The sequence below is a fragment of the Pinus tabuliformis genome, chromosome 5_2 (assembly GCF_031772625.1).
Source record: "Pinus tabuliformis cultivar Carrire ecotype Pingquan chromosome 5_2, CPIR1, whole genome shotgun sequence".
In the NCBI taxonomy this organism is placed as follows: Eukaryota; Viridiplantae; Streptophyta; class Pinopsida; order Pinales; family Pinaceae; genus Pinus; species Pinus tabuliformis.
Window position 1 is genome coordinate 907,333,029 of NC_142306.1, and position 26,540 is coordinate 907,359,568.

The window sequence follows — 26,540 nt, forward strand, 5'->3', positions numbered from 1 at the left end:
TCCCTTTAGTTGCAAGAACTTTTGTAACTATTCTGGTTCACCGATGCAGTTGTTATCTCAACATTTTCCATTGTATGATCTTGTGAAAATATAGATAAAGTTACTCGTTTGCACAGTAGCTCCATATTCTGCAACCTTCAATATTTGGATACTGAACCACCTGCACATTCCAATCATGTCTTTTAACTTCAGTGTTTAAGAGCTATGCTTAGTTTTACAAACTTTTAAAGTCTTCCCTAGCTGTAACGATCATGCACCATCAGGTTGCTCTCTTTTATGGCAAAAGATGCATTGTCTACAACTAGGAAACAACAATATTGAGGGTTATGCTGCTCCTTTCCTCACTATGGTTCATCTATGCAGTGCAGCACCAACTCATGCCTGACTCATACTGGCTCATCACACCAATTGTCCATCTCTTCGCTGTCCTGCTTGTGCAGAAGATTCTGGTGCTACTTCACTGGATTCCCCAATTTCATGTTTGCAAAGAGGACAAGATGCATTTATTTTCAACCATTTATCAACACATTCTACATGGAAGCAGTGTGTGCATGATAACTCCCTTAGCTCATCATTTTCCTGGTATTTGCCCAAGCAAATGGAACAAATCGCATCTTCGCCTGAAATAAGTCTCTCTTTATCAGTTCCAGCTGCTATAAAGCCACCCTCACCTGCGCTTTCTGAGTCAACTTCACTGTCGTCTTTATTTCCATTACTTTCGGTTGTTCTTTTTGCTTTGAACTTGTAAGTTGGCAAAGTATTAATCACTTCAGGTGAAGCTCCTCTTGTCTGACTCTGGTCCTCTCGAAATCCAAGAATATGTATTATACAGGGTAGGCAGCAACATACTGTCGCACACAAAATGAATGGCATGGCATAACCTATACAACTAAATGTGAGAAACACAATACACAACCTGTAAAGATTTGGAGCATCACTTGAGGATGAGTGACCACCAAATATCCACACGTTTCCAGCAACAAACCAAACAGCAAAGAAGCAGTCTAAAGCCAATTTGAACCGTTCTACATATATATTAAACCTGTGATTCCTTCCTGCCATATGCTGACGGCTCCTTGAAGCTGTTAACACCCAGGTTGTTCCCTATGACTCCCAAGGGAATACGGCCGGGGTAACCACTAACCAATCTTTGGATCACTGTTTCTAGCCAAACTGTGATCAGAGAGGGCTCTCTCTTTATGATTTGTAACTGTTTATGATAGGGTTTTAGGCTAGCTATTATGCACAGGTTTTGTTTATGTTTTGGTTGAAGAATTTCCTTCAGATCTCTTGTGATGTGATATTCAGAGAGTCAAGTATCATTGGGCAATGGAGTCTGTGGCTGTAGGTGTCTAGAAACTTTGAGATGAACCGGTGAAACTTACAGGGCCATTTGGATGCTTCACAGAACAAATTTTGATTAATAACAGGAAACAGGTAAGACAAACAATGAAAGCATTCAAGAATTTTCACTCGTTGTTAACTGTTTCCACCAAACTGGTTATGAGAAAAGACAGATGTCACAGGGGCAAACTTGAATCCCTGGGAATGTCTATCACAGCGAAAGATATAGATTCAAAGTGCAGCAACTAAGAATTACACTTCTGTTACTATATCTGAGGAAAACATGGATAATAGCTCAGTTTGAGTTCAGGGTAATCATGGATTAAGTCCTGGAACTATTCTTCTACTTTGCTATTAAGTGTAAAATATCTGAACGATAAAAGAGAACAAAAGACTCGAAAACATGTAATACAGAGATTTGAGAAAACTTATTGTTTTATGAAACACTCTGGAATCCTGAAACATTCACCATTCATCACCACGCATCAAAGTACACCAAGCTTTGGAAATTCCACTCTCCTTTTGTATTATTTCTCTGAGAATTTTTACAGCAAGCGAGAGCTCTTCAAAGGAAAATTACAACAACCCCTTTGCTCTATCATGCGCAGGGGTTTATATAGAAATAATTATACAAAATATCTCAGGCATTGAGTCATCCGAGAGAGAGAAAATATCTTCAGTAGTGTTCAGAAAGTACGCAGGGAGTTATTACAACATTAAATGCAGAGTAAATGCCCTTTATGTCTGTCAGATGACTGTTTTGACTTTAAGGAGTCACTGAGTCGGTTACATTACTATGTATCGATCTGTAGGTACGCATTTACTTTTGCCTGCGCAATGAATTTCTCGGCTTTGCCAGCTGTGTTTGTCTTTCCTGCTTTGTTGGCTGCTCCATCTGCTGAGTTGGCTCAGCTTTGACTTTATGATGCCTGCTGATTTTGCTGACTGTTCTCTCTATCAAAATTTATAGAAAAAACAGAAATTGATGCATGGCTTAATGTTTACAAAATTCTCTGGATGGCATCTGTCCACCATTCCTGTGTAGGGAGCTGATGCTTGAGGATGGCCTGCATTGTCTCTTCAGCTTCTGTATACTTGAAAAAGTTGGGAGCTACATCAAATAGATGATTCATTTCATTCATTATAAAAAGTAGATTTTCTATCTTACCATAGAAAATCTGTCCTGTGATAGGCCCTGTATCCTCTGAGGTGCTGGCCTTCTCATTTACCTGTGATGAGGCAAAAACATTCACTCTCTTGGCATATTCTTCATGGGTGAATAATCTCCCTCCATTGTTCAACAAGCTAGGGAGTCCTTTACTTTCCAACACCCGAAACCTCTCAAAGAACCTGTTTACCTCAGTTTGCATATCCTGGGTTCTTCTGTCTAAGGTTTGCATCAGATTTCTAAGAGTAAGAACCCTCTTGATCATTTGGATAGTATCAGTTCTGTTTGCGATTCCCATGATGGTCAACTGAGAACTGGTCTTATGATTGAGCACATTGATCATTTTTGTTGCAATTTCAGGCATGTTCCCCAACAAGGCCCTTGATGTTCTGATTTCCCTCTGTGCTTTAGGAATGAGCTCCAGTTGCTCATGGATTGTCTCAATGTATGGCCACTGGCTATTGATGGACTTACCAATATTGGACCATATCATTGCTCTGATTTCGGCTATGATTTTATCTAGCTTTAGCTCTTTCTCAAGCTCCTTGATTTTGTCTTTAAGAGCTTTGATTTCTTGGGCCTTCTCTCCTACTTCTCTTTTTGTTTTGTCATGCCTTTCATTCACCTTGGCCAGCTGCTCCTTAGTTTCATTCAGCTGCATCATTTGTGCTTCTAAAGCTTGTATTTCGCTTTTCAGCTTTTGCATGTCTAAGCTCTGATCTGTGCTGGTGGGTGCTGCTGAAGTAGATGTGGCTGGTTGTTCAACCTGCTGAGGTGGAGGTGCAGTAGTAGGAGCAGTCTCCTCAAGATTAATGACCTGTGGAGGGGGCTGAGATGTTTGCCCCTCTTGCGCTTGTGTTGATGATCCTTTCAGAGGTGCTTGTGTGGCCTCATATTGCCCCAATTTTTCTTGTGCCTTCAGAAGTTCTTTGTAAACAGAAATTAACAGAGTAGTGGAATCCTGCTCATACCTTTGTTTTGCCACTTCATCGGTCTATGGATGGATAGTGGCTGGAAGTTTAATCTTCTTCCTTAGTGCAGCCATATCAGCATCTCTGATTTTTAAGATCTCTTGTATCCCTTTAATATCATTGGGATTGTGCCCAATCTCTATGATGATTTCTTCCAGGGTTTTGATCCTGTTGTCTTTGGCCTGAGAAGAGGCTCTCTCTAGCTCCAGCTGGGAAGCCGTAGCATTCAGACTGCTTGTTAACTTGTAGTTGTCCAAGGTTTTATCGGCCAATGAAGCATACACCATTTCCCCTGTTTGTTTATGCAATTCAATTTTGTCCATGGGATGTATGTCTTTGGCAAGGACCTCTAAATTGGTCCTGAGATAATCAGCAGAAGACTGTGGCTTGAGTGCCGTAGGCATAAAATGACTCAATGTCAGTTTGCCCTCACCTACATCAAAAGAAGACATGAGTCTCTGCTGATTGGAAGGAGCCATGTTAAGTAGGTGATTGTATAATTGAACTTTGATTGGGTCACTCCTTCTCTTAATGTCTATGAACTGCTGCTTTATGCTCACTCTTTCCTCTTTCTGCTGGCTGGAGGAGGTGACTTCCCCTCCCATTGTCCTGTCTAGTTCCTGCTGGGAGGAACTTGCTGAAATTTCTTGACTTGGTGGGCCCATGCCCAATACTTCTCGGATGGCTATATCCTCTTTTGGAAAATCGTTGAGTCTTTGCCTTTTCTCTCCTTGATTGATAGAGGATGTCAAGGGAGTTTCTCTTTCCCTTTTCCTCAAGAGAAATGTGTCCTCCTTTTGAGGGGTTTGGAGGACCGAGGCATCAAATGTAGAGTCTTGCCTTGTAGGCATGACTTGTTCAGTGGTCTGAGGAGTATCCACTGTTTCCTTTTGCTGGGCAGGCGGCTCCTGCCCTTGTTTTTCTTGCTGCTGTTCTTCTTGCTGTCCTATGTCTTCCTGCTGCCCTTGCTGTAGTCCTTCTACTTGTTCTTGTGTTTGCTGACTTTGATTTTGCTGCTGTTCCTGCTGTTGCTCTTGCTCTGCCTCCATTTCCTTTTCCTTTCCTTTTTCTGATACTTTTCCAGCAACCTTTGTAGTTTGCTGTGGAGTAGTTGAAGAGGAGGCTGCTGCTCCAATTTGTGTGCTTGGCAGTGAGGGGACCTGTGCATAAAACTCAAGGTCAGCCATCTTCTTTTGATTGTTCAGAGCTCTTTGATCAAGCTCTTTTTGAGTTATATCTTCTTCTAGAGTTCCCCTTTTCCACTTGCTTTGATTGGCATATTTTTCAATTTTGGGGAGGCTATGATGACCGTAAGCAGACAGTTTATATTTGAGTCTCCTCATTGTGATGAAGTTGTTGGGGTCATAGGGTTTCCATATAAAACTGTACTTCAAACCAAATCCCACCAGTATCCTATCTGCCTCCTTCCACCCTTCATCCCTTTCATTGTAGACTAAATGGCCAAGTTGGCTCTTGATTTTCAGCTGTGCTTTCTTGCCTCTGCCTGAGAAGTGGAACATATCCACATAGCCAAACTGCCTGAAGTATTCTAAGGCAAATAGCCTCATGGGCACAAATTTGGGTAGTCTAAATGGGGGTAACTCACACCCATATATTCTGATAATGGTGTGGTGTTGGTAAAGATACCAGTCCCCAATACTGTATACTTTTGACAAATGTAGGCACCTTTTCATGTCCTCTGTCAGTCTAGGAGGAGGTGAACCAATCAGTAGAGTCAAGGCTGGATGGATGAAGAGATCAATAAACTCACAGTAGGTATATGGAGAGTAGCATGATACGTGGAAAACAGATGTCCAATATACTACTGATCTCAGATTGCCCTGTGCATCTACTCTCTTCTTTGGGAAGGAGAATTTATCATGCTGGAAGTATATGAGCAGATGATATAGGTAGGAGGTGTACCTAAACACTCTTTCTCTTGGCAAATTCATCAACTGTTCATGCATTTTGTCTGATATGTATGTTGCATAATCATAGTGGATTGGTTTCCTTCCTGGGGAGAACATAAGCATCATTTGTATAACTGTTTCATCAATATGTTCTATTGAATCATATCCCAGGATGGGACTGATCATGTCAACCAGGTCTTGGCCCAATTGATTGAGGTAAACACAGTTGATGGGAGGAATATGCAAAGTGTCAGCTTTGATGAAGAGCTGGTTGACCTTAGTGATTTGGGCCTCTGTGGTTCTGGCTCCCTGTACTATTAAATCAGCTAGTGACAGAGGGACCAACTTATGCTCTGTCTGGAATTGCAACATCTCCCTGATGGCTTCAGGGGTAATGAGGAACAGGATTGAACCTTCAGCATCTAGCACTGCTCTCTGGGATGCATCATAGTGTTCAGCAACTATGTGCACAAGCTCAGGGAATTGATTAACCTGAGGAAGTTTGAATATTGGGAGGAATGACTCCCAAATTCCCAGGATGTCTGTCCCCCTCTCATGTTTGATCTTTATCTCGTTTAATATTTGCAGATGGAACCTGCTTCTGCTCCTCGTTTCCTCTGTTATCTTGTAGTCCAGGTCTGCCAATGCTCTGGTGTCAAATGTTCTATTAGGGACATTCAGGGGAGCCACATTGAGGGCTATGGGAGCTACAGGGGGGTCCATGATTTTCCTTTGCAAATTTTACTCTTACTCAGGGGCTGTGTTACTATGCAGAGTAACAACAGCAAAGTTTCTTTGTAGAGGGATGGAAATGCAAGTGGGAGGTAAATGCAGGGTGTGCAGCAGTTGAAATGCTATTTTTGTAATTAAGAGCGAAGCTTAGCCCTTTTTTGGCACCTTTCAATGTTAAAAATTGGTTTCAAATGCGCCTGCCACGATTGCGCAGACAGGGCCTGGTTTCTTAGCAAAATGCCACTGGGAAAGGCTCGGCTAGTGTTTTTCGAAGTGATAATTGGAACTTCAAGGCTTTGCTGAGGAATTCAGTGGTGAATTTCTGATTTTCGGCTTTCTTTAAGCTCTCTAAGGCGTTAAATAGATAATTGCAGGCGCACAGAGGATGAATGATGAGGAATACCTGGTAAAACAACGCGCAGAGGTCGTGACCGCAGGTTGAACTGGTGCGCTGGAGGCCTTCTGGTCAGTTTAGCAGGTTGGTAGACAATTTGGACGTTGTTTGCATGCAGAGCAGAATAACGACGAACACGCAAAATGACCAAAAAACACGAAATTTTGGGTGAAATAGACCTTTTTACGCTTTTGGCGCGAATATGTGCTGACGTCAACATGACGTCATAGGGTGGGGTCAAGGTCGGATGACGTCATGCTGACGTCATCGGGTGACGTGGCGCTGTCTGGTTGGTACACGGTGGCGGTGACATGGCAGGACAGGTGGACCAATGGCAGGGACAGGGAGGTCGACGGGGCAGCGTACCTGGGTGACGGGGCGCTGACGCGTTGCTGACGTGGGTAGGCGGGATGAGGGAATCCGGAAACCAGCAGTGGTTTCATATCGCACCGCCTCCTGTACGGGGCGGTATCGGTCAGTAGTACCTCCGACGTATGGTGGTGAGGGCACGTCGCAGTGGAATGACGTCCTCCAAATACGGACGTCGGAAGATATCTATCGGTCATCGGATGGGCTCCGACGTCACGATGATCGTTAGATCTACGGACTTTGATCGGACGGCGGACGCGAGGCAGATGTGACGGGAGGTTAGTACAGGTATCGGTCAGACGTCGGAAGGGGTCCAACACGATCAGGGCCGTCGGATCTGTAGGCCCTTGATCTAATGGTGGTCGGGGAGGTGACATGTGTGGAGTATACGGATGAGGGCGGAGGCAAATAAACCTGCTTTTGAGCGCTTTTCTAATGTATTTCGATAAAAACAATTATATGCGCCAACCTTGGCTAACAGGCGGAAAGTGGGTTTTATGCTCTTTTGGCTCTTTGAAGCGGGTAAGGTGGGGTTTAGGGCCGTTTTTAGAGGTTTTATGTGCAAAAAAGGGGGTAGAGATAGAGGAACTGGCTTATGAGGCAAAGGGGTTTTTGGCATAGGTTTATCAACATGACCTGATGTCATTTGATCCCTGACTTGTAACTTTATTGGCTATAATGCCAAGGGGGTGGGTATTTATAAGAGTTTGGGATTTATACACCTTGGTGTTAGTAATATTAGGGGAATAGGCGATATGAGGATTTATACAATAGAATTAGTGTTAATATGAATGAAGGGAGCAAATGAAGGGGATCTTACTGAGTTTATATGAAAGTGATTTAGTTTTGAGAGTAGATCAAAATGAAAAGTTTTTAGACAAGAAATGTGGCTTCTGAATGAACCGGAACCACCTAAAAACATGATCTTTCTCCATAAATCTCAGCTAAAAAGAAAGGGAGTGTTAGTAATGGAATAAAGGGGAAGAGGGAGGTTAGTCATGCTCCTGCTGTAGTCTTTTACTTTGCTGCCCATCATCACCATTCTTGCAATGATAGGACTCACTTTCTGCGACCCCAACTACCTACCCAGCTGCTTGCCTAGCATTTTTTGTTTCTCCTTGGAGGGTGCACTTGGACTTGCAAACCCTTACTTGCCTTTTCTTTTCTTTGGCTTTTTCTTTATTCTTTTCTCTATCTATTTCTACCCTTATCTCTTCCAAGGTCCCAGATTAAACTGTTGGGAACCTTTGCTTCTCTACCTAAACTACTTGTCTGCCAAGATTAGGCTGTTTGGACAGACTTCTTTCTCTATTCTATAACACAAAATTGAAATATGGCATGATCCAGATTAGACTGTTGAATCATCCACAAAATTGAAATAAGGTCCTCAATACTTGAAACACTTTACCCACCTCTTGCTTTCTAGGAAATATGGGATCTTTGGGATACCAAAGCAGAGCATATTTGGCCTTTCTCTTGCCAATCATGAAATATGAAACCTATTGGTATAGGTATCCAACAGTGGCTCCACATGGGGATGGTTTTTCTTTTGAAAGACCAAGAACAGCAGGTCAGATTGCCTTGTTCCTTGACTGCCCATCTTTGTCTTTGAAATCTGCTGCATGAATGTGTCAAAATAGTGTGCTTCTTTCTTGGAAGACCTCTGATTCTATCAGCCTCTTGCTGCTTGGTGAATTACTTGGGAAAACTGCTCTTTACAATCTAAAACAGAAAACAATATGTACAAATGCATATATACAAAGAATCCTTAGGTTCTACTCATGGGGAATAGTCAAAGTAGTGCTTCAGCATCCTGCCATTGACAGGACCTTCATCCAAGTCAGTTTCGGTCAAACTTTTGAGGAAGTAGGTGTTATTACCTTGTACTGCTTGGACAGCAAATGGTCCTTTCCATAAAGAGTCAAACTTTCCATGTTTCCCTTTCTCTTCTCTTCTTGCATCCCACTTTAAAACTTTGTCCCCTACATTGAAATCTTCTGCTTTGGTTCTTCTATCAAAGGCCTTTTTCAGTTTCTCTTGTAGTATCTGCACTCTGCTGAAAACTTGTTCTCTGGTCTGCTGTAAACAAATTATCTGGTTAATCCTTCTTTGCATGTCATTTGGCTCTGCTTGGCTTTCTTGTAGAAGTTTCATAACCGGCACTCCTAGTGATGAAGGAAATCTGGCCTCTAATCCATAGACTAACTCATATGGGCTGGTCCCAATTGATCTTTTAGTTGTTAGTCTGTCTGCCCATAAAGCATTTACTAGTTTCTTGTGCCAGTTCTTTTTGTTCTCTTCTAGCACTTTCTTTATGATATTTATCAAACTTTTGTTTGATGATTCAGCAAGGCCATTTCCTTGAGGATAGTAAGCTGTAGAATGGCCCAAAGTAATGTGAAATTTATGGCAGAAGTTTACCATCTTTTTGGATCTGAAGGCAGCAGCATTGTCTGTTATTATCTTGTCTGGGCAGCCAAATCTAGCCAGTATATTGTTTTCCAAAAACTGAATGATTACTGAATCATTTGCTTGTCTGCATGGGGCAGCTTCAATCCACTTGGTGAAGTAGTCTGTTGCTGTTAGAATCCATCTGTGTTGCCCTGAAGATGAGGGATGAATTTCCCCAATGAAATCCAAGCCCCATTGTTGAAAAGGTCTCTCCGTTGCAATGGGCTTCAAAGGAAGTGGCAGCAGCTGTCTTTTGCCTTCAAACAGTTGGCATTTGTGGCATGAGGCTGTGAATTTCTTCACATCAGAGAACATAGTAGGCCAGTAATAACCAGCCCTCAATATCTTGTCCACAGTGGACTTCCAGTACAAATGTCCACCACAGTCTCCAGCATGGAAGTCTTGCATGATTTTGTTAGTTTCATTCTCTATTAGACAGTGCAGCAAAATACCTTCATGGTTTTTCCACAGTAGATTTTCATCCATCACACAAAATCTAGATGTTTTCATTTTTAGGAACCTACACTTAGTTCTGGACAGTCCTGGGGGAGCACACAGGTTTTGTAACACATAACAGATATCAGAGTACCAAGGAGATTGTTCAAAGGCTACATTGATCTTTGGAGTCGCCAGCTCTGTTTCACTGTCCAGTTGGTTAATGTCTAAGGCTTGGAAATTTGCTTCTGTCATTAACTTGGCCAAACCTTGTCCTTTTATCAGCTTTGTAGGCTTTATTTCAATGTCAAATTCTAGTATATTGGCAATCCATTTTCCTCTCCTACCCTCTAAGTTTTCTTGGGTGAGAATGTCTTTGACAATAGGACTTGGTACATAAGCCACAACATGGGAGTAAAGGATGTAAATCCTAAAGTCTTTAATAGCCTTGATCAAGGCATAGGCTTGTTTTTCCATTATTTGGTACTTTAGAGGAGCATCTCTAAGAGCTCTGCTGAAAAAAGCAATGGGCTTTTCATTCCCTTGGTCATCTTTCTGTAATAAAACAACAGCAATAGTATGTTGGGAGGCAAAGGAGAAAATGATGAAGTCTCTGTCAAACTGCGGATTGGTTAACACTGGGGTTTGAGTCAAGGCCAACTTTATACTTTCAAAGGCTTGTTTTGCTTCAACAGTCCATTTGACCTTTGAATCTTTCTTTAGCATATTGTTTAGTAATCTGATTAACTCTGCTAAATTTGGGATAAACCTTCTTAAAAAGTTGATTTTTCCTAAGAATCCTTGCAGCTCCTTGACATTCCTTGGGTGAGGCATTTGTAGGATAGCTTGTATCCTATCTGGATCAATTCTTATGCCATTTTTTGAAATAATATGCCCTAGAAGTTTCCCTTCTTCCAAGCCAAATAATGACTTCTTGGGGTTTAAGGAAATACCATATTTCCTGCATGTTATGAAGATCTGTCTTAAATGTTTCAAGTGTTCTTGGTCAGATTTTGAAAAGGGTGTTAGATCATCTAAGTAAATGACCAAGAAGTCATGAATCTCTTTTGCAAAAGCAATGTCCATTGCTCTCTGAAATGTTGCCCCTGCATTTTTCAATCCAAAGGGCATTTTCACATACTTGAAAGTGCCCCATGGGGTAGTAAATGCAGTTTTGTCTTGATCATCAGGGTGTACCAGGATTTGATTGAAACCTGAGAAACCATCCAGCAATGATATTCTTGAAGCTCCTACTACTCTTTGAAGAATGTGATCCATTTTGGGTAAGGGGTAGTTGTCTTTGAGTGACACTTGGTTCAAATTCCTTAAGTCTACACAAAGTCTAATCTCACCAGTTTTCTTTCTTGTAGGGACCAAATTTGAAATCCACTCAGAAAACCTGATTGGTGCTATGATACCAGCTTTGAACATTTTCTGTAATTCCTTTTCAATGGAAGGAAGGAGCACAGGATTGATTCTTCTCAATTTCTGTTTGAATGGTTTTTGATTAGGCTTGAGGGGAATGGTATGCTGGATAACAGAGGTATCATAAGACTTCAAGTCCTCATAACCCCAAGCAAAGACATCTTGGAACTCTTTAAAGAGATCAATATATTTGGGTTTTTGATCAGGGGGCAAAGCAGCAGATAGCTTTATTATTTTAGGCTTGTCAGTGGTACCAATGTTACATTCTTCAATTGTTGCATCTAATGGCTGCATCTTTGGTTTCCTGGGGACATCATTTGAGTCAAAAATGTCCTCTAGTGGGGTAAGGTCTGCTGGAAGGAGATTGTCTTTGAGTTGTATGATTTCATCTTCAGCATTGTTTACCTCTTCACAGTCAATTTGGTGAATTTGCTGAATGTTTTCTTTGTTGAAAATGGTTGGACTGAGTAATTGTTTGGCTGTTCTAGGTGACATTGGGTGGGCAGACTGTTGAAACTGTAATTGTGATGGACTTGCTCCATCAAACATTTGTGATTGACTTGCTGTCTCAAGCATTTGTGATTGACTTGCTGTCTCAAGGTCAATATTTAATCCTGTAAACTCTTGTTGCAAGGTTAAAAAGTTGTTTATTTGCATGTCATTCTCAAATACTTGCCACTCTTTGACATTGTTTGGAATAGAAGGCCTATATTTGACCTCTGCCGTGAAACAATTGTTGGGTTCTAATGGGAATTTGAAGGTGCTGGCAAATGTTGCCAAGCTGTGTGCATGGAGATTGTGGCCCCTTGGAATTTTTGTGATGACAAACTCGAAGAAAGTCTCTAATATTTCAATTACAGCAGACCTATAGGACCTCAATCTTTTGTCATTGGTAACAAAATTTCCTTTCACTTGTTGAATCACTAGATCAGAGTCTCCCATGATGGAGAGTTTAGGAGCTTGTAGTGATTTTGCTACTTTTAGGCCCAACAGCAGAGCTTCATATTCTGCTATGTTGTTAGTGCATCTAAACTTCAATCTGTAAGCCCTGCCTTCTGCATAGCCTTTCTCTTTGTTATGTATCCATACTCCAGCTCCTGCCCCTAACTTGTTAACTGAGCCATCAAACTCTAGGACCCACAGAATATCTTGCTGAATAGGAGATTTAACATTCTGTTCATGGGATGGCAATGTGAGCATGAGTTGAGGTTTCTTTTCCCATTTGTTTCCTAGGATAATTTCATCATTTGTTTGACAATCTTTGACAACTAGAGGAGGGTTAATGTGTATTGTTGGGCTGATTGAAATTTGGCAGGTGCTACTTGTTTGATCAATGTTTTGTTCTTGTATGAGTGTTTCGGTCTTAATGTCATTGTTTGAGAGGGTTGCGCTGTCATTGAAGAGGATGAAGGAGTCTATGTCCGAATGGACAGCATATATTGGAAAATTTTGAGGCTTTTCTTCACTGCTGACCATATACTTCATGAGTGTTTCCCTATAAAGTCTTTTTGGTTGCCCAAATACAGAGATGGTTGCATATGACATATCTAATTGCAGGGAGCCTTGGAGTTTGGATCCCCATGATCTTGATAAGAGCATCCCGTATTTGGGTGGGATATCAGCAACTACAACATCCATTAGTATGGTTTTGTTGGGAAATTGAACCAGGGACACACATAAATATTTTATTAGGCCCAAACATTTGACTTGACTAGAATCAAAAGAAAACAGGTCTTTGTATGGTCTTGTTATATCCAAGTTTAATCTTTCCATGACAGCTTTTGGCATAAGGTTGTGAGAGGCACCTGAGTCAAACATTGCATTATGCAGTATTTTATCATGAACATGCAGGCTGACATAAAAAGGTAAAACCCCTGTGACTACTGTTTTTCCATCTACCTCTGGGCCAAACAGTAATTCTGGAGTGTCATCTAGCACATTTACATCATCTTTGCTGTTGGTGAGCTGAAGGGATTTTTTGATCTGTTGCTTATATATGTCATGCTTGGCTAGCTCTGAAAGGGGAATTGCTATCTTTAACTTGCCAATCTCTGCTCCTAGGTCAAAGGGTTTGTCAACTTGGATTTTAGAGTCACGGATAGCAGTCCTTTCTCTGTTCATTATATCTTCTTGTTGAATTTCATCTTGATTTTGGAACCTGCCTCTCATACCCATGTCTTGAGGGGTAATGTTAGGATTTGGGTGGGAGGATGAGGTTGCCGTGGGCTGTTGTAGTGGGGACAGTAATTCAGTGACTTCCTCAACCACTACTTCTTTTGTAGGCAAGTTTGTTTTGTCATTAGGTTCAGTGACTAAGGTTTCTTTAGATTGCTGTTTCTCCTTTACCTTTTCAGGCTGATTTACATTTACAGTCCGACTCCTTAGTTTGTATTGTTTATGGACTTCATAGACAGCAGTGTCATACCCTTGTTTAAAGTCAAAGGATTCTCCTGATTTTGTTTGGAATGTTTTGCTTTCATCCTCCTCATGGTCTTCTTGTGTTAAGAAAACATGGCTTTTACCATCCAGACCCATTAAGTTGATTTCAGGATCTTCATTGAGCTGATTGGCTGAGGAAGTTTCTGCATAGTTTTCTTGAAAAGGGGGTCTGATATCTTGGTCTGCACTTGTTTTTCCTATGTTTGGGTTCTGCGTTCTCCTAAAATTTGGGTTTCTAGGAGGATTGCTTTGTGGTGCCTCCCATGATGACTTTCTTTCAACTGATTCCACTCTTTCACCCAATCTCTTCATGCTGTTTAGTATTGCATCCAACTTTTGATCAAAGCCTGAGGGCTCTTCTCTCAAACCAGCCTTCTTTTCCAGCTTTGCCCTGTTTCTCTTGGCAATTAGGTTGGCCTCTACAGTGACTGCAACTCTTTGAGCCTCTGCAAGGGTTGGAGGATCTCTTTCTTTCAGCTGATAGGCCATATCAGAGTCAAAACCGTCAGGGAAGTTATACAGGGCCAAATCAGGAGGGGGCCTTAAGTTCTGGGGGATAGCATTATATACATTGTTAAACCTAGCACAGTATTCCAAGACTGTTTCTTGGGGACCTCTTTTGATAGTGTTATATTCACCGAGTATGTGTAGAGGATCTTTCTTCTTCTCCCATCTGTTGGTAAACTCTTGGTACAGGAACTCAGGGGTTGCAATGGAATTTGCATTCAGGGATCTAAACCAAGTTCTGACATCCCCGGTTAAGCTTTGAACAAAAATTCTCATCCTGACACTGTCATCATCTATTTCAAAGGTCTCAAAGTGATCTTGCATCTTCTTAGCATGCTGGACAGCTGTCAAAGGGCCATTGGAGTCAAAAAATGAGATTTTGGTTTGGTAGTCTTGAGGTAGAGCCGGTGCATTGGCTGGTATCTGCAGAGGTGCATATCTGTTAGCCATGTTTATGGGGTTTATAGGGTTAATAGGAACAAATGGGACAGCTGGGATTACAGGTATAACAGGGTTAATAGGATGGGTAACAAGCGGGAAACTGGTTGAAAGAGTATGTGCAGATGGTGAAGATGGGAGAGGAGGGCTTTGAGGTGTTGATGATGAACTAGGGGAATTAGGTGTGGAACGGAAAAGGACTTTACAAGGAGTTGGAATGAGGATAGGTTGGTCTAAACTTATATGTGAATCAGCAGGCTTCTCCTGCTTTTGCTGTCTCCTTATGTTCTTTGGAATGATATTTGGATTATCAACAATGATGGGTTGATCAGGGTCAGGGTTTGCCCTAGTGTGCCTTGGGTTTCTTTTGGGAGCCAGCTTCTAAGTATTCTTTTAGAACTTTATACAGGAGGTTTTATATGTACAAGGACTAGGTAAGAATTCTGGAATGACTATATATGTTTCAAAGCTAGGATGAAGATTCCCTAGTTAGCTCTTCCCTAAAGCTGTCCCTGTGTTTACAGAAACAGTCCTAAGGCCTCTTGGCTAGTTTCAGGCTTGATGGTAGCTTTTGAAAATAGATAGTAATTGAAAAAATCTTAAGTCCCCAGCGGAGTCGCCAATTATGTTAACACCCAGGTTGTTCCCTATGACTCCCAAGGGAATACGGCCGGGGTAACCACTAACCAATCTTTGGATCACTGTTTCTAGCCAAACTGTGATCAGAGAGGGCTCTCTCTTTATGATTTGTAACTGTTTATGATAGGGTTTTAGGCTAGCTATTATGCACAGGTTTTGTTTATGTTTTGGTTGAAGAATTTCCTTCAGATCTCTTGTGATGTGATATTCAGAGAGTCAAGTATCATTGGGCAATGGAGTCTGTGGCTGTAGGTGTCTAGAAACTTTGAGATGAACCGGTGAAACTTACAGGGCCATTTGGATGCTTCATAGAACAAATTTTGATTAATAACAGGAAACAGGTAAGACAAACAATGAAAGCATTCAAGAATTTTCACTCGTTGTTAACTGTTTCCACCAAACTGGTTATGAGAAAAGACAGATGTCACAGGGGCAAACTTGAATCCCTGGGAATGTCTATCACAGCGAAAGATATAGATTCAAAGTGCAGCAACTAAGAATTACACTTCTGTTACTATATCTGAGGAAAACATGGATAATAGCTCAGTTTGAGTTCAGGGTAATCATGGATTAAGTCCTGGAACTATTCTTCTACTTTGCTATTAAGTGTAAAATATCTGAACGATAAAAGAGAACAAAAGACTCGAAAACATGTAATACAGAGATTTGAGAAAACTTATTGTTTTATGAAACACTCTGGAATCCTGCAACATTCACCATTCATCACAACGCATCAAAGTACACCAAGCTTTGGAAATTCCATTCTCCTTTTGTATTATTTCTCTGAGAATTTTTACAGCAAGCGAGAGCTCTTCAAAGGAAAATTACAACAACCCCTTTGCTCTATCATGCGTAGGGGTTTATATAGAAATAAGTATACAAAATATCTCAGGCATTGAGTCATCTGAGAGAGAGAAAATATCTTCAGTAGTGTTCAGAAAGTACGCAGGGAGTTATTACAACATTAAATGCAGAGTAAATGCCCTTTATGTCTGTCAGATGACTGTTTTGACTTTAAGGAGTCACTGAGTCGGTTACATTACTATGTATCGATCTGTAGGTACGCATTTACTTTTGCCTGCGCAATGAATTTCTCGGCTTTGCCAGCTGCGTTTGTCTTTCCTGCTTTGTTGGCTGCTCCATCTGCTGAGTTGGCTCAGCTTTGACTTTATGATGCCTGCTGATTTTGCTGACTGTTCTTTCTATCAAAATTTATAGAAAAAACAGAAATTGATGCATGGCTTAATGTTTACAAAATTCTCTGGATGGCATCTGTCCACCATTCCTGTGTAGGGAGCTGATGCTTGAGGATGGCCTGCATTGTCTCTTCAGCTTCTGTATACTTGAAAAAGTTGGGAGCTACATCAAATAGATGATTCATTTCATTCATTATAAAAAGTAGATTTTCTATCTTACCATAGAAAATCTGTCCTGTGATAGGCCCTGTATCCTCTGAGGTGCTGGCCTTCTCATTTACCTGTGATGAGGCAAAAACATTCACTCTCTTGGCATATTCTTCATGGGTGAATAATCTCCCTCCATTGTTCAGCAAGCTAGGGAGTCCTTTACTTTCCAATACCCGAAACCTCTCAAAGAACCTGTTTACCTCAGTTTGCATATCCTGGGTTCTTCTGTCTAAGGTTTGCATCAGATTTCTAAGAGTAAGAACCCTCTTGATCATTTGGATAGTATCAGTTCTGTTTGCGATTCCCATGATGGTCAACTGAGAACTGGTCTTATGATTGAGCACATTGATCATTTTTGTTGCAATTTCAGGCATGTTCCCCAACAAGGCCCTTGATGTTCTGATTTCCCTCTGTGCTTTAGGAATGAGCTCCAGTTGCTCATGGATTGTCTCAATGTATGGCCACTGGTTATTGATGGACTTACCAATATTGGACCATATCATTGCTCTGATTTCGGCTATGATTTTATCTAGCTTTAGCTCTTTCTCAAGCTCCTTGATTTTGTCTTTAAGAGCTTTGATTTCTTGGGCCTTCTCTCCTACTTCTCTTTTTGTTTTGTCATGCCTTTCATTCACCTTGGCCAGCTGCTCCTTAGTTTCATTCAGCTGCATCATTTGTGCTTCTAAAGCTTGTATTTCGCTTTTTAGCTTTTGCATGTCTAAGCTCTGATCTGTGCTGGTGGGTGCTGCTGAAGTAGATGTGGCTGGTTGTTCAACCTGCTGAGGTGGAGGTGCAGTAGTAGGAGCAGTCTCCTCAAGATTAATGACCTGTGGAGGGGGCTGAGATGTTTGCCCCTCTTGCGCTTGTGTTGATGATCCTTTCAGAGGTGCTTGTGTGGCCTCATATTGCCCCAATTTTTCTTGTGCCTTCAGAAGTTCTTTGTAAACAGAAATTAACAGAGCAGTGGAATCCTGCTCATACCTTTGTTTTGCCACTTCATCGGTCTGTGGATGGATAGTGGCTGGAAGTTTAATCTTCTTCCTTAGTGCAGCCATATCAGCATCTCTGATTTTTAAGATCTCTTGTATCCCTTTAATATCATTGGGATTGTGCCCAATCTCTATGATGATTTCTTCCAGGGTTTTGATCCTGTTGTCTTTGGCCTGAGAAGAGGCTCTCTCTAGCTCCAGCTGGGAAGCCGTAGCATTCAGACTGCTTGTTAACTTGTAGTTGTCCAAGGTTTTATCGGCCAATGAAGCATACACCATTTCCCCTGTTTGTTTATGCAATTCAATTTTGTCCATGGGATGTATGTCTTTGGCAAGGACCTCTAAATTGGTCCTGAGATAATCAGCAGAAGACTGTGGCTTGAGTGCCGTAGGCATAAAATGACTCAATGTCAGTTTGCCCTCACCTACATCAAAAGCAGACATGAGTCTCTGCTGATTGGAAGGAGCCATGTTAAGTAGGTGATTGTATAATTGGACTTTGATTGGGTCACTCCTCTTAATGTCTATGAACTGCTGCTTTATGCTCACTCTTTCCTCTTTCTGCTGGCTGGAGGAGGTGACTTTCCCTCCCATTGTCTTGTCTAGTTCCTGCTGGGAGGAACTTGCTGAAATTTCTTGACTTGGTGGGCCCATGCCCAATGCTTCTCGGATGGCTATATCCTCTTCTGGAAAATCGTTGAGTCTTTGCCTTTTCTCTCCTTGATTGATAGAGGATGTCAAGGGAGTTTCTCTTTCCCTTTTCCTCAAGAGAAATGTGTCCTCCTTTTGAGGGGTTTGGAGGACCGAGGCATCAAATGTAGAGTCTTGCCTTGTAGGCATGACTTGTTCAGTGGTCTGAGGAGTATCCACTGTTTCCTTTTGCTGGGCAGGCGGCTCCTGCCCTTGTTTTTCTTGCTGCTGTTCTTCTTGCTGTCCTATGTCTTCCTGCTGCCCTTGCTGTAGTCCTTCTACTTGTTCTTGTGTTTGCTGACTTTGATTTTGCTGTTGTTCCTGCTGTTGCTCTTGTTCTGCCTCCATTTCCTTTTCCTTTCCTTTTTCTGATACTTTTCCAGCAACCTTTGTAGTTTGCTGTGGAGTAGTTGAAGAGGAGGCTGCTGCTCCAATTTGTGTGCTTGGCAGTGAGGGGACCTGTGCATAAAACTCAAGGTCAGCCATCTTCTTTTGATTGTTCAGAGCTCTTTGATCAAGCTCTTTTTGAGTTATATCTTCTTCTAGAGTTCCCCTTTTCCACTTGCTTTGATTGGCATATTTTTCAATTTTGGGGAGGCTATGATGACCGTAAGCAGACAGTTTATATTTGAGTCTCCTCATTGTGATGAAGTTGTTGGGGTCATAGGGTTTCCATATAAAACTGTACTTCAAACCAAATCCCACCATATCCTATCTGCCTCCTTCCACCCTTCATCCCTTTCATTGTAGACTAAATGGCCAAGTTGGCTCTTGATTTTCAGCTGTGCTTTCTTGCCTCTGCCTGAGAAGTGGAACATATCCACATAGCCAAACTGCCTGAAGTATTCTAAGGCAAATAGCCTCATGGGCACAAATTTGGGTAGTCTAAATGGGGGTAACTCACACCCATATATTCTGATAACGGTGTGGTGTTGGTAAAGATACCAGTCCCCAATACTGTATACTTTTGACAAATGTAGGCACCTTTTCATGTCCTCTGTCAGTCTAGGAGGAGGTGAACCAATCAGTAGAGTCAAGGCTGGATGGATGAAGAGATCAATAAACTCACAGTAGGTATATGGAGAGTAGCATGATACGTGGAAAACAGATGTCCAATATACTACTGATCTCAGATTGCCCTGTGCATCTACTCTCTTCTTTGGGAAGGAGAATTTATCATGCTGGAAGTATATGAGCAGATGATATAGGTAGGAGGTGTACCTAAACACTCTTTCTCTTGGAAAATTCATCAACTGTTCATGCATTTTGTCTGATATGTATGTTGCATAATCATAGTGGATTGGTTTCCTTCCTGGGGAGAACATAAGCATCATTTGTATAACTGTTTCATCAATATGTTCTATTGAATCATATCCCAGGATGGGACTGATCATGTCAACCAGGTCTTGGCCCAATTGATTGAGGTAAACACAGTTGATGGGAGGAATCTGCAAAGTGTCAGCTTTGATGAAGAGCTGGTTGACCTTAGTGATTTGGGCCTCTGTGGTTCTGGCTCCCTGTACTATTAAATCAGCTAGTGACAGAGGAACCAACTTATGCTCTGTCTGGAATTGCAACATCTCCCTGATGGCTTCAGGGGTAATGAGGAACAGGATTGAACCTTCAGCATCTAGCACTGCTCTCTGGGATGCATCATAGTGTTTAGCAACTATGTGCACAAGCTCAGGGAATTGATTAACCTGAGGAAGTTTGAATATTGGGAGGAATGACTCCCAAATTCCCAGGATGTCTGTCCCCCTCTCATGTTTGATCTTTATCTCGTTTAATATTTGCAGATGGAACCTGCTTCTGCTCCTCATTTCCTCTGTTATCTTGTAGTCCAGGTCTGCCAATGCTCTGGTGTCAAATGTTCTGTTAGGAACATTCAGGGGAGCCACATTGAGGGCTATGGGAGCTACAGGGGGGTCCATGATTTTCCTTTGCAAATTTTACTCTTACTCAGGGGCTGTGTTACTATGCAGAGTAACAACAACAAAGTTTCTTTGTAGAGGGATGGAAATGCAAGTGGGAGGTAAATGCAGGGTGTGCAGCAGTTGAAATGCTGTTTTTGTAATTAAGAGCGAAGCTTAGCCCTTTTTTGGCACCTTTCAATGTTAAAAATTGGTTTCAAATGTGCCTGCCACGATTGCGCAGACAGGGCCTGGTTTCTTAGCAAAATGCCACTGGGAAAGGCTCGGCTGGTGTTTTTCGAAGTGATAATTGGAACTTCAAGGCTTTGCTGAGGAATTCAGTGGTGAATTTCTGATTTTCGGCTTTCTTTAAGCTCTCTAAGGCGTTAAATAGATAATTGCAGGCGCACAGAGGATGAATGATGAGGAATACCTGGTAAAACAATGCGCAGAGGTCGTGACCGCAGGTTGAACTGGTGCGCTGGAGGCCTTCTGGTCAGTTTAGCAGGTTGGTAGACAATTTGGACGTTGTTTGCATGCAGAGCAGAATAACGACGAACACGCAAAATGACCAAAAAACGCGAAATTTTGGGTGAAATAGACCTTTTTACGCTTTTGGCGCGAATATGTGCTGACGTCAGCATGACGTCATAGGGTGGGGTCAAGGTCGGATGACGTCATGCTGACGTCATCGGGTGACGTGGCGCTGTCTGGTTGGTACACGGTGGCGGTGACATGGCAGGACAGGTGGACCAATGGCAGGGACAGGGAGGTCGACGGGGCAGCGTACCTGGGTGACGGGGCGCTGACGCGTTGCTGACGTGGGTAGGCGGGATGAGGGAATCCGGAAACCAGCAGTGGTTTCATATCGCACCGCCTCCTGTACGGGGCGGTATCGGTCAGTAGTACCTCCGACGTATGGTGGTGAGGGCACGTCGCAGTGGAATGACGTCCTCCAAATACGGACGTCGGGAGATATCTATCGGTCATCGGATGGGCTCTGACGTCACGATGATCGTTAGATCTACAGACTTTGATCGGATGGCGGACGCGAGGCAGATGTGACGGGAGGTTAGTACAGGTATCGGTCAGACGTCGGAAGGGGTCCAACGCGATCAGGGCCGTCGGATCTGTACGCCCTTGATCTAATGGTGGTCGGGGAGGTGACATTTGTGGAGTATACGGATGAGGGCGGAGGCAAATGAACCTGCTTTTGAGCGCTTTTCTAATGTATTTCGATAAAAACAATTATATGCGCCAACCTTGGCTAACAGGCGGAAAGTGGGTTTTATGCTCTTTTGGCTCTTTGAAGCGGGTAAGGTGGGGTTTAGGGCCGTTTTTAGAGGTTTTATGTGCAAAAAAGGGGGTAGAGATAGAGGAACTGGCTTATGAGGCAAAGGGGTTTTTGGCATAGGTTTATCAACATGACCTGATGTCATTTGATCCCTGACTTGTAACTTTATTGGCTATAATGCCAAGGGGGTGGGTATTTATAAGAGTTTGGGATTTATACACCTTGGTGTTAGTAATATTAGGGGAATAGGCGATATGAGGATTTATACAATAGAATTAGTGTTAATATGAATGAAGGGAGCAAATGAAGGGGATCTTACTGAGTTTATATGAAAGTGATTTAGTTTTGAGAGTAGATCAAAATGAAAAGTTTTTAGACAAGAAATGTGGCTTCTGAATGAACCAGAACCACCTAAAAACATGATCTTTCTCCATAAATCTCAGCTAAAAAGAAAGGGAGTGTTAGTAATGGAATAAAGGGGAAGAGGGAGGTTAGTCATGCTCCTGCTGTAGTCTTTTACTTTGCTGCCCATCATCACCATTCTTGCAATGATAGGACTCACTTTCTGCGACCCCAACTACCTACCCAGCTGCTTGCCTAGCATTTTTTGTTTCTCCTTGGAGGGTGCACTTGGACTTGCAAACCCTTACTTGCCTTTTCTTTTCTTTGGCTTTTTCTTTATTCTTTTCTCTATCTATTTCTACCCTTATCTCTTCCAAGGTCCCAGATTAAACTATTGGGAACCTTTGCTTCTCTACCTAAATTACTTGTCTGCCAAGATTAGGCTGTTTGGACAGACTTCTTTCTCTATTCTATAACACAAAATTGAAATATGGCATGATCCAGATTAGACTGTTGAATCATCCACAAAATTGAAATAAGGTCCTCAATACTTGAAACACTTTACCCACCTCTTGCTTTCTAGGAAATATGGGATCTTTGGGATACCAAAGCAGAGCATATTTGGCCTTTCTCTTGCCAATCATGAAATATGAAACCTATTGGTATAGGTATCCAACAGAAGCCTGAGATGTACTTGGGCCTTCTTCCTCTCGTGAATCTTGAGGAACTGACATTGTAGTGTAAGAGGTAGTTTGAGGAGGAGGAGGACTAGAATGGGAAGCAATGGATGAAGATACAGGATCTTGCTCCGACACATGAATATATCAGTGTGTGTATCGCCAATACAAAAGAGGAAGTGTGGCAAGACACCCTGTAGCATAACCCATGACCCAAACAAATAATGGGGCCCAAGGATTCTCATTTCTTGAGAGTGATAAAACAATAATGGAAGCCACTATCTGACTAACTGTTATGGTAAGTTCAATTGAAATCCAAAGTCCTGAATTCAATGGGCTCGCTCGTTGCTGGCAGCCATAGTTTCGTAAGTCGGCAGGTCTGGAAAAGGAGCTGCTTCTCAACAGGAGTTCACTCAGCTCCGGATGCCCCTTTGCTAGCTTTGCAGAGAGTTGACATTGGAACTGTTGATAAGAATCTGGAAGACTGCCAACAACTGCTGCCCGATATCGACCTGCGCCTTCACCTTGTCAATGGCAACCTGTAGGTACCAGTTTGCATGTCATGTTCTCCTCGGAATATTCAATCCCAACCCAGGTTCAGACCGCAGTGAAGAGTCAGTTTGCCAATTACAAAAGCTTCATGCTGGCTTGTCATTTGGGTGTAAGGTACAAGAGTATTCGAGGTGAATATACTACTTGCCACATGCCATGCTGTGTCCAGAGCCGATTCTAATAGTTGATTAACACTCAGCACATGTACATTAGCAAAATATTCTCCTTTCTCAACCGCTTTAAGAAACCATGATAATGCTTTCGCATGGTCACGGGGAACCCCCTTCAAACCAAAGTAGTAGAATACACCAACTTTATACATTACCACTGCATTCCCTTTTAGGCCTTTGCATCACTCTGCTCATCATCTAAATTTAGTATATGAACCTTCTACTGAAAACCCGAGCAAATCCCCAATTTCGTAGCGCGCTACGGAATCACTTGAAGCATGTTGCGCTGCGAAACTGTTAAAAGAGGACTCATGCGCTGCAAAAACACCCTGTCCTTAAGCTAGGCTAAAAAATTTTGGCAACAGAATTTTCAGTGATAACAGTGGCTCCACTTGGGATAGTGTGCCCTTGTGGTACACTAAGAACATGCAGCTCCAGTGCCTTATCCATTTGTGACAAACAGAAATTTTCTTGACAAGCATAACTGTAGGAGAAAGAAAGCTACATCTACTGAAAAAAGAAATGCTCAGTTAACCTTGAGCTTATTTGCATTTACCTCTACCTACCTACCCTAACCATTTCAACTTCTTTTCTGCTCAATCAATATGAAATTTCCAATGTAGCCAATCCTCTGTTTTATCTAACATTTGAGTCCTTTGGCTGTGCTTGAAACAAAAATAAGCCAGATACTGAAGTAACCGAGGCAGCATGAGGTGTAACTGTTCTTCAACATGAAAATATAACTGGAAGCCGCCTGAACAGCAAATCTTTTCCATGTATTCAGCTATAGGGTCAAAAAACACATGGTTAGTTTGCTGATTCTCAAAACTTTCTGTATCTTTAGAGAACTTATCTTCAGCCACACCAAATTTATTTGATATGCTATCCAACTGCCTTTCTGAATGATGCTCACAAACAATGTAATTTTCCTCACTATTATGATTATTATTTGAAGTAAGCTGCTACAAGGAATTACAAAATTGAGCAAGTTTTTCCTCTGCCTAAGGGTCATAGAAAATTTCCTCCAATATTTCTTCTTGCTGGGTGCAATCAATTTCGTCTTCATCGTGATCTGAAGCCTGACAAATCTGCTGCATCTCTACCTCAATATCAGAGGATTGAACATGGTTTTCACAAGTAAACCCCTGCTAATCTTCATGTTGCGTTTCATGAGATATTATATCTTCTCCTTGGTGCTGAAATGCACTGTTATGGAGAGCCTCTAAAATTTCTTCATCCATAAACTCATCATCACCATAACAATCCTCCAAGTACTGAATAAGATTTAAAGAATGCCTACAGCAATCTTTAAGCAGTAATAAGGAAGGATAACCTTCTTTATACATTTCACAGAACACATCATGGAAATCAGCAAGAGAAGATAATGAACCATCCTCCAAACTTTTATACCAAAACCATGCTTTTCCTTCTAAAGTGGCCATAAACATCCTCATGAGACAATCCTCAGGAAAGTGAACCTTAAGACTGCGTACATGCATATGAAACCTAACCAAATGAAGAGCAGCATTGTCCTTCTTTTGATCTTTGAATATTGGAAGATCATCTAACCAATCAACCTTTGGCATAGGATTTGGAAAACCAGGGATATGAGACCGATTCATAGGAGCATACCTGGCATTCATTCTTGCAGTGGAATTCATCTTGAAACTTCATCAAGCTATTGATCTTCTAGCAGTGGAGTCACCTTCCAATTTGTTATTTGATGTGTGGAGTCACCAAGGTAGTTTTGCAGCCTCAAAAACCTTCTGAGCTCCTGCTACCTTCAGAAGTTCAGCTTCATAATTTCGGGAAAGAATAATCATCAGGCTCCCGGCAGACGCACCAAAATGTTATCACAAAATCGTGTACTAAGGGCTGCTACTTAGCAAGATCTCATGTAACTATTTCAAACCAGGCTTTAGACTAAGGCTTAGCCTCCTTAGTCAGAGAGGGCTCTCTCACAGATTCTTGATATGAATTAAGAACAAGAAAAGATGGCTAACTCTTCAAACAGTTCATGAAAATAAGCTGGTTGGAACAACAAAATAACATCTCTTCCATTGGGCTCATGGAGTCAAATACTTCTGCAGTAAACTATAAACCACTCAATCATAGAAGCCAAGGCATATAATGTTTAACACTCAAAACATCTCTCAAAAAGAACCTCAACTCATAAATATACACAGGAAGTCTGAGCACTAGGTGAATTCAGAGTGATTGCATATTTAGTGAGCTGTAAAATATATAAAGGATAATGACAAAACCACACATATTCTGAGCATTGAACACATGATGAATCTTGGGAAGAAAAAGTAATCCTTTTATTACTGTCAAAAAGTCTTTTTACATAAGCTGATAAAAACTTTGTTTTTTCATAAATCTCCAACCTTTTTTACATCAGAGTTTTTCCTATATATAGGAAAACAAAACTAAAACTACTTGAGACTCCTCCTCCAGCATGAGGGGAGCTCGAAATCCTATCATTAATTGCCTTATCTATATCTAAACAAACTTATTAAATACAAAGGTATTGCGCTGTGAATACATAGAGTCCTAATCAAATTGAAATTCTAACTCTATCTCCTCGTATGCATTGATTCTTCCTTGCAGCTTTGACATCTGGCTTTCCCTTCGTTCAGCTGAGATGGCATGAGAGGGCATGAGATGGGCAATTAATGTCCCATGCTGGCGTTGAGCACCGAAAGCTTTGATCTGTTCTGTTTTGGCTGAGAGTAACCCTAAATTTTCGGTTCTGGTTCCCCATCACCGAATTTGCAGCAGTTGACACCTTAAACCTTTAATAACCCAAGAATATAGGGTATTACCATGCTACTGATATGCTTATTGACATGCTGGGAGCCTCTCTGATGGACAGGTGTGCCAATCGAAACTTTTCATATGTAGCTTCCTCCAAAACCCTAATCACCAAAAATAAAGTGGCTTTATGACCGAAAATTCCAAACTTAGGTTAAAATCTTTCACCTTTTGTTAAAGGTACACATGGCATATGTTGACTGGCTGTAGAAGCTTCCTTTAATCCCCTTTATGTCACTGAGGTGTTCCCTTCACAAAATTTTGATTCTGCCATTTAACTGTTATATGCGTTTCAAAACAACACCTACAGCAGTTTCGCAGTTTCGTAGCGCGCTACAAAACTGCGAAACTGTTTTAAACAATTTTAAAAACACAGTCTTCATCAATAAACTTGACTGTCTTCAATTAACAAGGAAGAAGAGATGTATGCCAATTATTGGTAATGAAGATAAAATCCTCCCCATAAGGTTCACT

At 41.7% G+C, this 26,540-nt stretch overlaps 1 pseudogene; it reads right to left on the reverse strand.

Annotated features, from left to right (window-relative positions):
* Positions 1-248: 248 nt before the first annotated feature.
* On the reverse strand, positions 249-23,404 carry LOC149162246 (E3 ubiquitin-protein ligase At1g63170-like; annotated as a pseudogene).
* Between the last annotated feature and the right edge of the window lie 3,136 nt (positions 23,405-26,540).